Below are 9,506 nucleotides of genomic sequence, written 5' to 3'. Positions count from 1 at the left end.
GGGTCAGCTGAGCTGGAAGGTCGCAGATGGCCACTTGACATGTCTGCCAGATGGTGCTGGCTGTTGGCTGGAATGACCCTCGGGGCCTCTCAGCCTTCGGTAGCTAGACTGTCTTTCTTCCACAGCATTCTCAGGGCAATTTCCTAAGACAGTGGAGGCAGAGGCAGCCTCTCTAGGGGCCTTAAGCTTCAGAACTTACATAACTTCACTTTTGCCACATTCTTTTAGTCAAAGCAAGCCCCATGGCCAGTCTGTACCAAAAAGTGGGGGAAGAGACTCCACCTCTAAGTGGGAAAAGCTGCAAAGAATTTGTGACTGCATTTAAGCTATCCCACTTATTTATGAGATGGAGTCTGACTCTGTTGCCCAGACTGCAGTGCAATGGAGCGACCTCAGCTCACTGCAACCTTCCCCTCCCAGGTTCAAGCAATTCTCCTGCCTCAGCCTCCAGAGTAGCTGGAATTACAGGCACCCACAACCATGCCAGCTAATTTTTTGTATTTTTAGTAGAGACGGGGTTTCACCATGTTTGCCAGGCTGGTCTTGAATCCCTGACCTCAGGTGATCCACCTGCCTCAGCCTCCCAAAGTGCTGGGATTACAGGCGTGAGCCACAGCACCAAGCAACCACCTATTTAAAACTGCAACCCGGCCGGGCATGGTGGCTCACGCCTGTAATCCTAGGACTTTGGGAGGCCAAGGTGGGCAGATCATGAGGTCAAGAGATCGAGACCACCTGGCCAACATGGTGAAACCCTGTCTCTACTAAAAAAAAATTACAAAAATTAGCCGGGCGTGGTGGTGCGTGCCTGTAATCCCAGCTACACTACTCATGAGGCTGAGGCAAGAGAATCACTTGAACCCGGGAGGTGGAGGTTGTAGTGAATCGAGATCGTGGCACTAAACTCCAGCCTGGCAACAGAGCGAGACTCCGTTTCAAAAAAAAAAAAAAAAAAAGCTGCAACCCCCACCCCACCCCACCCCCACGAAGAACTTCCTAGCCTCCTTCCCTGCATTTTTCTCACTAGTACTTCTTACCAACCGATAGACTGTATGTTTTGCTTATTTAAGAATGGAAGCTCCATAAGGACGGAGATCTGTGCTGCTTAGTTCACTGCTATAGCCCTAGCATTGAGAACAGTATTTGGCATACAGTAGATGTTCCGTGATTTGCTGAAAGAATAAATAACCAGGTGCTCTTATGACTACGCTGTATGAAGGTGAGTAAGGCTTGATTCCTGCCCACTTGGAGCTCTGTGTTTCAGAACCAGCTCCTAGGCCTACCCAGCTGAGAAGTGGACCTGGGTGAACCCACAGTGACCCCACCAAAGGGCAATTACAGTGTGGCCCAGGGTTGATAACGATTCATAGCAACAGGTCAGACAGGAAAGAATTCAATAATTATTTTTCTTGTTTTTTTTTTTTTGGAAATGGAGTCTTGCTTTGTTGCCCAGGCTAGAGTGTGGTGGCACAGTCTCGGCTCATTGCAACCTCTGCCTCCTGGGTTGAAGCAATTCTCCTGCCTCAGTCTCCCAAGTAGCTGGGACTACAGGTGCATGCCACCACACCTGGCTAATTTTTGTAGTTTTAGTAGAGACAGGGTTTCATCATGTTGGCCAGGCTGTTGGCCAGGCTGGTCTCGAACTCCTGACCTTACAGGTGTCAGTCACTGAGACCAGCGCCATTTTTGTAAAATATACTTTTTTATTTTCAGATGGAGTCTCTCTCTGCTGTCCAGGCCGGAGTGTAATGGCGTGATCTTGGCTCACTGCAACCTCTGCCTCCCGGGTTCAAGCAATTCTTCTGTCTCAGCCTCCCAAGTAGCTGGGATTACAGGTGCATGCTGCCACACCCAGCTAATTTTTTGTATTTCAGTAGAGATGGGGTTTCATCGTGTTGCCTAGGCTGGTCTCGAAATCCTGAACTTGGGCGATCCACCCGCCTTGGCCTCCCAAAGTGCTACAATTACAGGCGTGAGCCACTGCACCCAGCCTTGTAAAATAGACTTTTAAAGAACAGTTTTAGGTTCACAGCAAAACTAAGCAGAAAGCAGAGAGTTCCCCATATATCTATGGCCCCCATATCTCCCTAGTCTCCCCTGCCATCAACATCTTCCACTAAAATGGTACATCTGTTACAACTGATGACCCTGCATTGACACATCATCACCCAAACTACAGTTTACACTAGGGTTCACTCTTGGTGTTGAACGCTCTATGGGATTTTTTTTTATTTTTCCCAGCCCAGAACCCCTCTATGGGTTTTGACAAATATATAATGACACGTATCCACCCTTATATCATGCAGAATAGTTTTGCTGCCCTAAAAACCCTCTGTGCCCTATCTACTCATCCTTCCCACCCCTCAACCCCTGGCAACCATTAATATTTTTACTGTCTCCATTGTTTTTTAACATGTCTCCATAGTTTTTTTAAAATGCCTTTTTTAGAATGTCATATAGTATATAGCCTTTTCAGTTTAGCTTGTCTCAGTCTGTTTTGTGTTGCTAAGACAGAATACCAAAGACTAGGTAATTTATAACGCACAGAAATTTATTGGCTCATGGGACTGGAGGCTGGGAAGCCCAAGATGGAGGAGCTGGTATCTGGTGAAGACCTTCTTGCTTCATCAACCCACGGAAGCAGGGCAAAGAGAGGGTGGGAAGGCAAACTTCTTTTATAAGAAAACTACTTGCTCCATAATGAACCCACTCCTTCGGGAATGGCACTAACACATTTATGAGGGTGGTGGCCCCATGACCCAAACACTTCCCACTAGGTGCCATCTCCAAGACCACCACATTGGGGATCAAGTTTCTAACACATGAACTTTAGGGGACACATTCAAACCATAGCAGTAACATGCATTTTCACTTAGTAATATACATTGAAGGTTCTTCTGTGTTTTTTCATGACTCAGTAATTCATTTCTTCCTTTTTACAGACTTAACTTTTCAGAGCAATTTTAGATTCACTGCAAAACTGAGCACAAAGTACAGAGAAGGCCCACATACTCTCTGCCTTCCCAACTGCACGGCTTCCCCTGAACAAGAGTTGTGCACTTGTTATAACTGATGAAAAGATCCACTTTTTCTTGTGCTGTGTTGGCCAGGCTAGGGTACAGTAGCACAATCATAGCTCACTGCAACCTTGAACTCCTGAACTCAAGTGATCCTCCTGCCTTAGCCTACCAAGTAGCTAGGACTATAGGTGCTATCATGCCTGTCTTGCTTTATTTTTTGTAGAGATGAGGTCTCACTATATTGCCTAGGCTAGTTTCTAACTACCAGCCTCAAGTGATCCTCCCGCCTTGGCCTCCCAAGAGAAGCCTGGGATTACAGGCATGAGCAACCATACCCAGTCTTTTGCCCATTTTTGAGTTGTTTGTTGTTGTTGAGTGGTAGGAGTCTAAATTTTAATTTGGATAGTGATCCCTTATTAGATATCTGATTTGCAATATTTTCTCCCATCCACAGGTTGCCTTTCATTCTGTTGTTTCCTTTGCTGTGCGGTTTTTATAAAGTCTGATGTAGTCCCATATGTCTACTCTTGCTTTTGCTCTAATACCCCCCAAAAATTGCCGCATCTAATGTTGTAGGCCGTTCCCCGTTTTCTTTCAGGATTTTTATAGTTACAGGTCTTATGCTTATGTCCTGAATCCATTTTGAGGTAATTTTTGTATATGGTGCTAGGTTAGGGTCCAACTTCATTCTTTTGCATGTGGATATCCAGTTTTTCCAGCATCATTAGTTGATGGGTCCAGAGATCCGCACGCTTTGGCCTACCAAAGTGCTGGAATTATAGGCATGAGCCACCGCGCCCCACCGAGTCCAGAGAGTTTTTCAAAGCATAAAGAGGAGGCCAGACACGGTGGCTCACGCCTGTAATCCCAGCACTTTGGGAGGCTGGGGCAGGTGGATCACCTGAGGTAAGGAGTTTGAGATCAGCCTGGCCAACATGATGAAACCCCATCTCTACTAAAAATACAAAAAAAAAAAAAAAAAAAAAAAAAAAGTCGGGAGCGGTGGCAGGCGCCTGTAATCCCAGCTACCTGGGAAGCTGAGGTAGGCAAATTGCTTGTACCTGGGAGGCGGAGGTTGGAGGGAGCCGAGATTGTGCCATTGCATTTGCACTCCAGCTTGGGCAGAGCGAGACTCTATCTCAACAAAAACAAAAACAAAAAATTCTACACACAAATAAGGCTTAATTTGGCAGTGGTAGTGGCAGGGTGGCTGTCCCCAGTGAGCATGAGCCCTGCCTGGGAGAAGGGATTCTCTTCCCCCACCCATGCACACTCGCCTCTCTCCTGGAACAGATGCTGTAGTCACAGGCCAAACAAGAACAGGGGGGACCTAATTCCCCCCTTTATTTAAAGAAAATAAAAGGTTTACCAAAAAAGTATACAGCATCCTAATAGGCACTCATGTTCCCAGTCCCTCACCTCTGCCTCTTCCATAGAACAGAAACAAAACAATGCCAATTAAAGTCCCCTTTGTCCCCCATCCCCAGTCCCAGGCTCCCTGCTTTTCCAGTAAATTTTCACGTGTGTTTCTGGGCTCTGCCTATGCTGACAATCAGTCCTTTGAATACGAATGGTTCCTTTTCATCGTGAACTGTTCCGCGGTAGGAGAGACTATATGATTCCACGAATCGGGTCGCCATGACATCCCTGGGGGCCTCTCCTGGCGTGCCCACCTCGGCTCCTCCGGGGCAAGGTCATCCAGGCTACACAGATGCTCAGAGTCCACCTTGCCAGGGGCTGCAAGGGGAACGACTTGAACCCGGGGAAGGTCGTGCTTCGTGCAGGGCCAGCGAAGGAAGGTCACCTCCCGGCGCCCCAAGCCTGATTCCATGCCCCGGGCTCCCCGCGTCTTCCTCGGAGCGCTGGCCTCGTCCCAGTCCCCGCCCCCGGCCGCGCCGCCCTTCTTCTTGGGCCCTGGTCCCTACCGACCCGGCCCCGGCCGCCCACGGACGCTGTCCGGTACGACAGAAATGACCCGGCCAGGGTCACACACTGCCCGGCCCGGCCCGCTCCGCGGCCACCGTCTCCGCTTCCGCTTCCGCCTCCACCAAGGCTTCTCTCCCACTCAGGCACGGCTCTGTGCCGTCGCTTTCGACCCCGCCGCCTGCTTTAGACGCGGGCTGGGCCTCGGGGCGGCGCTCACGGCGGGCGCCGGGGCGAGAGAGGAAGGAGGAGGGCCGGGCTCTCTCAAGACGCCGGTTCGGGTCCGGCAGGCGGCAGGCGCGAGACTTACTACTGGCCGCGCGGGAGCGGTGCTCGCAGAGTGGGGCTCGGGCTTGCGGGGGAGGGGCGGGGCGGGGCGGGGCGGGGCGGGGCCGGGGGCGGGGACGAGGCTGCCGCTCCCAGCCGGTACCACCTCCCCTCCACTGAGAGCTTCTACCGCTTCCTGGGCTGTCAGGCGCGGTGGCCAAGTGGTAAGGCGTCGGTCTCGTAAACCGAAGATCGCGGGTTCGAACCCCGTCCGTGCCTGTAAACCCGAGGTTGGGGTTTGGCTGTGGGAAGTCAGTTTTCTCCACTTACGCCGTCCCTTCTACGTGGCATTTTTTCCATTTTCGGATTCTGTTCAGGCGCCCTCCTGCTCCTCTCCTGCCCCGGGGCTCCGCAGTCGACTGGGGCCTGTGCACCTGGGCCTGGAGACTGCAGGGTCCACCTTACAGATGAGCTCGAACCCCGCCACGCCGCAATTCGCCTCCCCACCGGTCCCCGCGTCTCCTTTCCGCCAGCCGCATTCCTCAGAGCCGGAATCGTCTTCACTGATTCGCCGATGGGGACACTGAGGTCCAGGTGGCCTGCGGGGACTCGGGTCACGCCCGATTTGCGTGTGTTATGGCGGCGCAACTTTTCAGAGAGGGTGCTTGAGTTTCCGGAACAGTCGTTTCTGGATTGTTCCTTGGAAGGTGAGTTATGCAGGCCATGCGCACTGCCTGCCTTCCTGTCTACAAAGCAAACCATATTGCTCAACTGGTGGGCGCTTCTCTCCCATTCCTGGTGAACTGACCCTTTGAATCTGCCCCCAGCCAGTTATGGCACTCCCCACATCATCTCTAGGATAAACAGTCCGATTTAACATATTAATAACATGACATTGAGCACCTCCTCCCATTCCTGGACCTTCTTTTTGATACACTCCTCTGTCTGTCCTCCTCTTCAATTGTAACACTCGGTACCAAACATACTACTACAGATAGAGTCTTATGAATGAAACTTCACCTCCTTCACTCTATACCCCATACATCTGTTAATGTAGCCCTCAAAAACCACATTACTTTCCCTGAGGCCTGTTACACAGATGACCATGAGGAGCTTTAGGTGGACTGAATGTGAGCAGAGTCTCAGGTTATCAGAAGAGAAGGTATAGAGCCCAGGCAGCAGAGAAATATTGACCTTTTCTCTAAGATCCCAATAAATGGAAGAGACACTCTTGACTTTTGAAGGTAATGCCGAGCTAGGGTGTCAGTGTCATCATGAAAGTGTTATTAAATACAAGTTGAGGCCTTTCCTGACAAGCGCCTTAGCTTAGACAGAGTCCAGATATTCAGGGATGGGAATAGGAAGGTGGAAAGTCCTGCTCTACTGGATATTGCCTTGAATCCTGTCCCTTCAAATTCCTGGTGAGAAGGAGCTTCAGGACTGAACATTGGGTTATCTGAAGGAGCTGCAGCAGAGAATTCCACCCCAGCGGAGGGCAGGGGGATGAGCCAAGCCAAAGTCAATATAAGAGAAGTGCAAGGGGCTGGGCGCGGTGGCTCACGCCTGTAATCCCAGCACTTTGGGAGGCCAAGGCGGATGGATCACTTGAGGTCAGGTGTTTGAGACCAGCTTGGGCAACACAGCAAAACCCCATCTCTACAAAAAAAATACAAAATGTGCCAGCCGCGGTGGTTCATGCCTGTAATCCCAGCACTTTTGGGAGGCTGAGGCAGGCAGATCACTTGAGGTCAGGAGTTTGAGACCAGCCTGGCCAACATGGCGAAACCCTGTCTCTATTTAAAATACAAAAAATTTAGCTGGGCATGGTGGTACATGCCTGTAGTCGCAGCTGCTCAGGAGGCTGAGGTGGGAGAATCGCTTGAGCATGGAGGGTCAAGCTTGCAGTAAGCTGAGATGGTGCAACTGCACTCCAGCCTGAGAGACAATGAGAAACTGTCTCAAAAAAAACAAAAAAGAAAAAAAAGTACAAGGTACAGAAGAGGTCAGTGTAAAGATACTGGGGAAACATGGGCTTCCAAAGGTGAAGGACCAGAGGCAGGGGTCAAGTATGGAATCCAGGTCAAGGTTGGTGAGAGGAACTGAAGTGAAGACAAGTCAGATACAAGCACCAGGGTGAGCTTGGGGAACAGAAATCTTGTAATTATCTTGAAGGCCCGCAGTTATATACATGTACCCCCATGGAGCCAGGGGTAGGTCATTGGCTTAAAGAATGAGGACATAAGTGAAGGCAGGGGCAGAAATGGACACATATGTTGAGTTTATTGCATGACTTCCATTAAATCGCTGATACTCCCTAGACTTCAGCTTCCTTAGTTGTAAATTCTACAGTTGAAAGAGCTATGTCCTAAATGCCTCGTGTCCTGAAATTTTAGGTTTCTACCTCAGAGCCTGGACTTTGCGGAAGCAAGGGGATCACAGGCCACCCCACCCATCATAGTAGCCCCTTCTGCAATGGGGCTTGACCATTGCGACCTCCTGATGGAGATCTATGTGACCAGGGCTCCTCCATCCAGAGAGTTATAAGCAGTCCTTCCTGATGGGAAGCGCTGGAGCTGCAAAGGCTCCGCCCATGCTGGTTACCCCTGGTAGAGTCCTCCCTTTTGCTCCTCCTTAGTGTCCAGGGCAAAACACAGGGCCTCTGGTACTGCATTTTGAGAGCCACGCAGGCAGACATAGTCATTTGTGGGCAGCTAAAACCTCCAGGATATTTTTTAAAACACAGACCAGAATTTGGCAATTCTACATATTATGCCTCATTCTATGAGTTTTAGCTCGTTACCAGCCTGGAGAAATATGCTTTTTTTGTGTGTTTTGTTTTGTTTTGTTTTGAGATGGAGTTTCACTCTTGTCACCCAGGCTGGAGTGCAGTGGCGTGATCTTGGCTCACTGCAACCTCTGCCTCCCAGGTTCAAGCAATTCTTCTGCCTCAGCCTCCCGAGTAGCTGGGATTGATTATAGGCACGTGCCACCACGCCTGGCTAATTTTTGTATGTGTAGTAGAGATGGGGTGTCACCATGTTGGCCAGGCTGGTTTCGAACTCCTGACCTCGTGATCTGCCCATCTCGGCCTCCCAAAGTGCCGGGATTATAGGCGTGAGCCACTGCGCCTGGCCCAAGAAATATGTTTTTAAATCTTTTACTATACAATACAACACAAATTTGAAAACCACACAAATCAAGTGAATGCCTTAATGAATTATAAGGAGAACACCATCCAAGTCAGATATTTTTGCCAGATATCCCAGAAACCCTTTTTATGTGCCCTTCCCAATCATGACAACCCCTCCGCCCCCAGGGCCGTAAGTATCCTTAACCCTCTAATCACTTCCTTGCATTTTAGTTTATTACCTAATTGAGCATTGCAGCATCTTTATACGCCATAGTTTAACTGCTCATTTAAAAAAATGGATAGAAGCTTTTTTTCAACCAGGCGGTATCCTTTCCTTCCCTTTTATTTCCTTGCAGTGTGTCTGTTGAGGATCCTGGGCCACTGGACCTGGAGGGTTTCCCACAGTCTAGATTTTGCTTACTGCAAACTCTTGGTGCAACCCAGTAAGCTCCTCAGTCCTCAGTACTTCCTGCAAATTGGCAGCTAGAGGCAGATGCTGGATCGGAGTCAGGTTGGATGCCTGTGGCAAGACTGTGGTATTATGAGAAGGCTCTGATTCTCCCAGGTAAGGAGTCACTCATTTTCTTGTCTGGGACCCCTCTGTGTGTCTGGCACCATACTGGGAAGCCCCTTAGGACTTGCATGGTGTCTCACTCATGTCTGTGTTTCCAGCAGCTGGAACAGAGACAGAGCCCTGGCACAAGGAAGGTCCCAGCCTGAAGGGCTAGGGAAGACTTCCCTGAGGAGGTGACATTGTGGCTGGGCTCTGTAGGATGAATAGGAACTCAACAGAGCACAACCAGCTCTTGGGTATCTCTGCCCTCATTCAGTCATCTTTGACACTCAAATATCATGATCTAGGTTGCATCTCAGCAGGGGTTCTTTTCTTTCCCCTGTGGCCCCTCTAACTTGCAGGTAAAATTGATTTTTGAATTAAACAAATTCTCACTCCCTGTAGATGGTTTTATTAGCAAACCCTAAGGGTCTAACCCCAAACTTGGGGACAGAAGTTACCAATTTGGAATCATACACTGACAGGAATGAAACCAGCCAACCCTCTCATTTCACACTGCAGAAACAGGCAAAAAGAAGGGAAGTGATTTGTTCTGGGTCACCCAGAAAGCTCTGCCTTTATCATAGAGATTATGCTCAAATGCACAAGCTCA

General features: G+C 49.6%; 1 non-coding gene across 1 annotated transcript; it reads left to right on the top strand.

Moving 5' to 3' along the window:
* The first annotated feature begins 5,417 nt into the window (after nt 1-5,417).
* Nucleotides 5,418-5,489, top strand: TRNAT-CGU. Its single transcript has one exon. It is a non-coding gene; the product is annotated as a tRNA-Thr (tRNA).
* Nucleotides 5,490-9,506: the final 4,017 nt, after the last annotated feature.

This window comes from Trachypithecus francoisi, unplaced genomic scaffold (genome assembly GCF_009764315.1).
Source record: "Trachypithecus francoisi isolate TF-2019V2 unplaced genomic scaffold, Tfra_2.0 Lachesis_group20, whole genome shotgun sequence".
Lineage (NCBI taxonomy): Eukaryota > Metazoa > Chordata > Mammalia > Primates > Cercopithecidae > Trachypithecus > Trachypithecus francoisi.
This window is presented reverse-complemented; position numbering and strand designations above follow the sequence as displayed.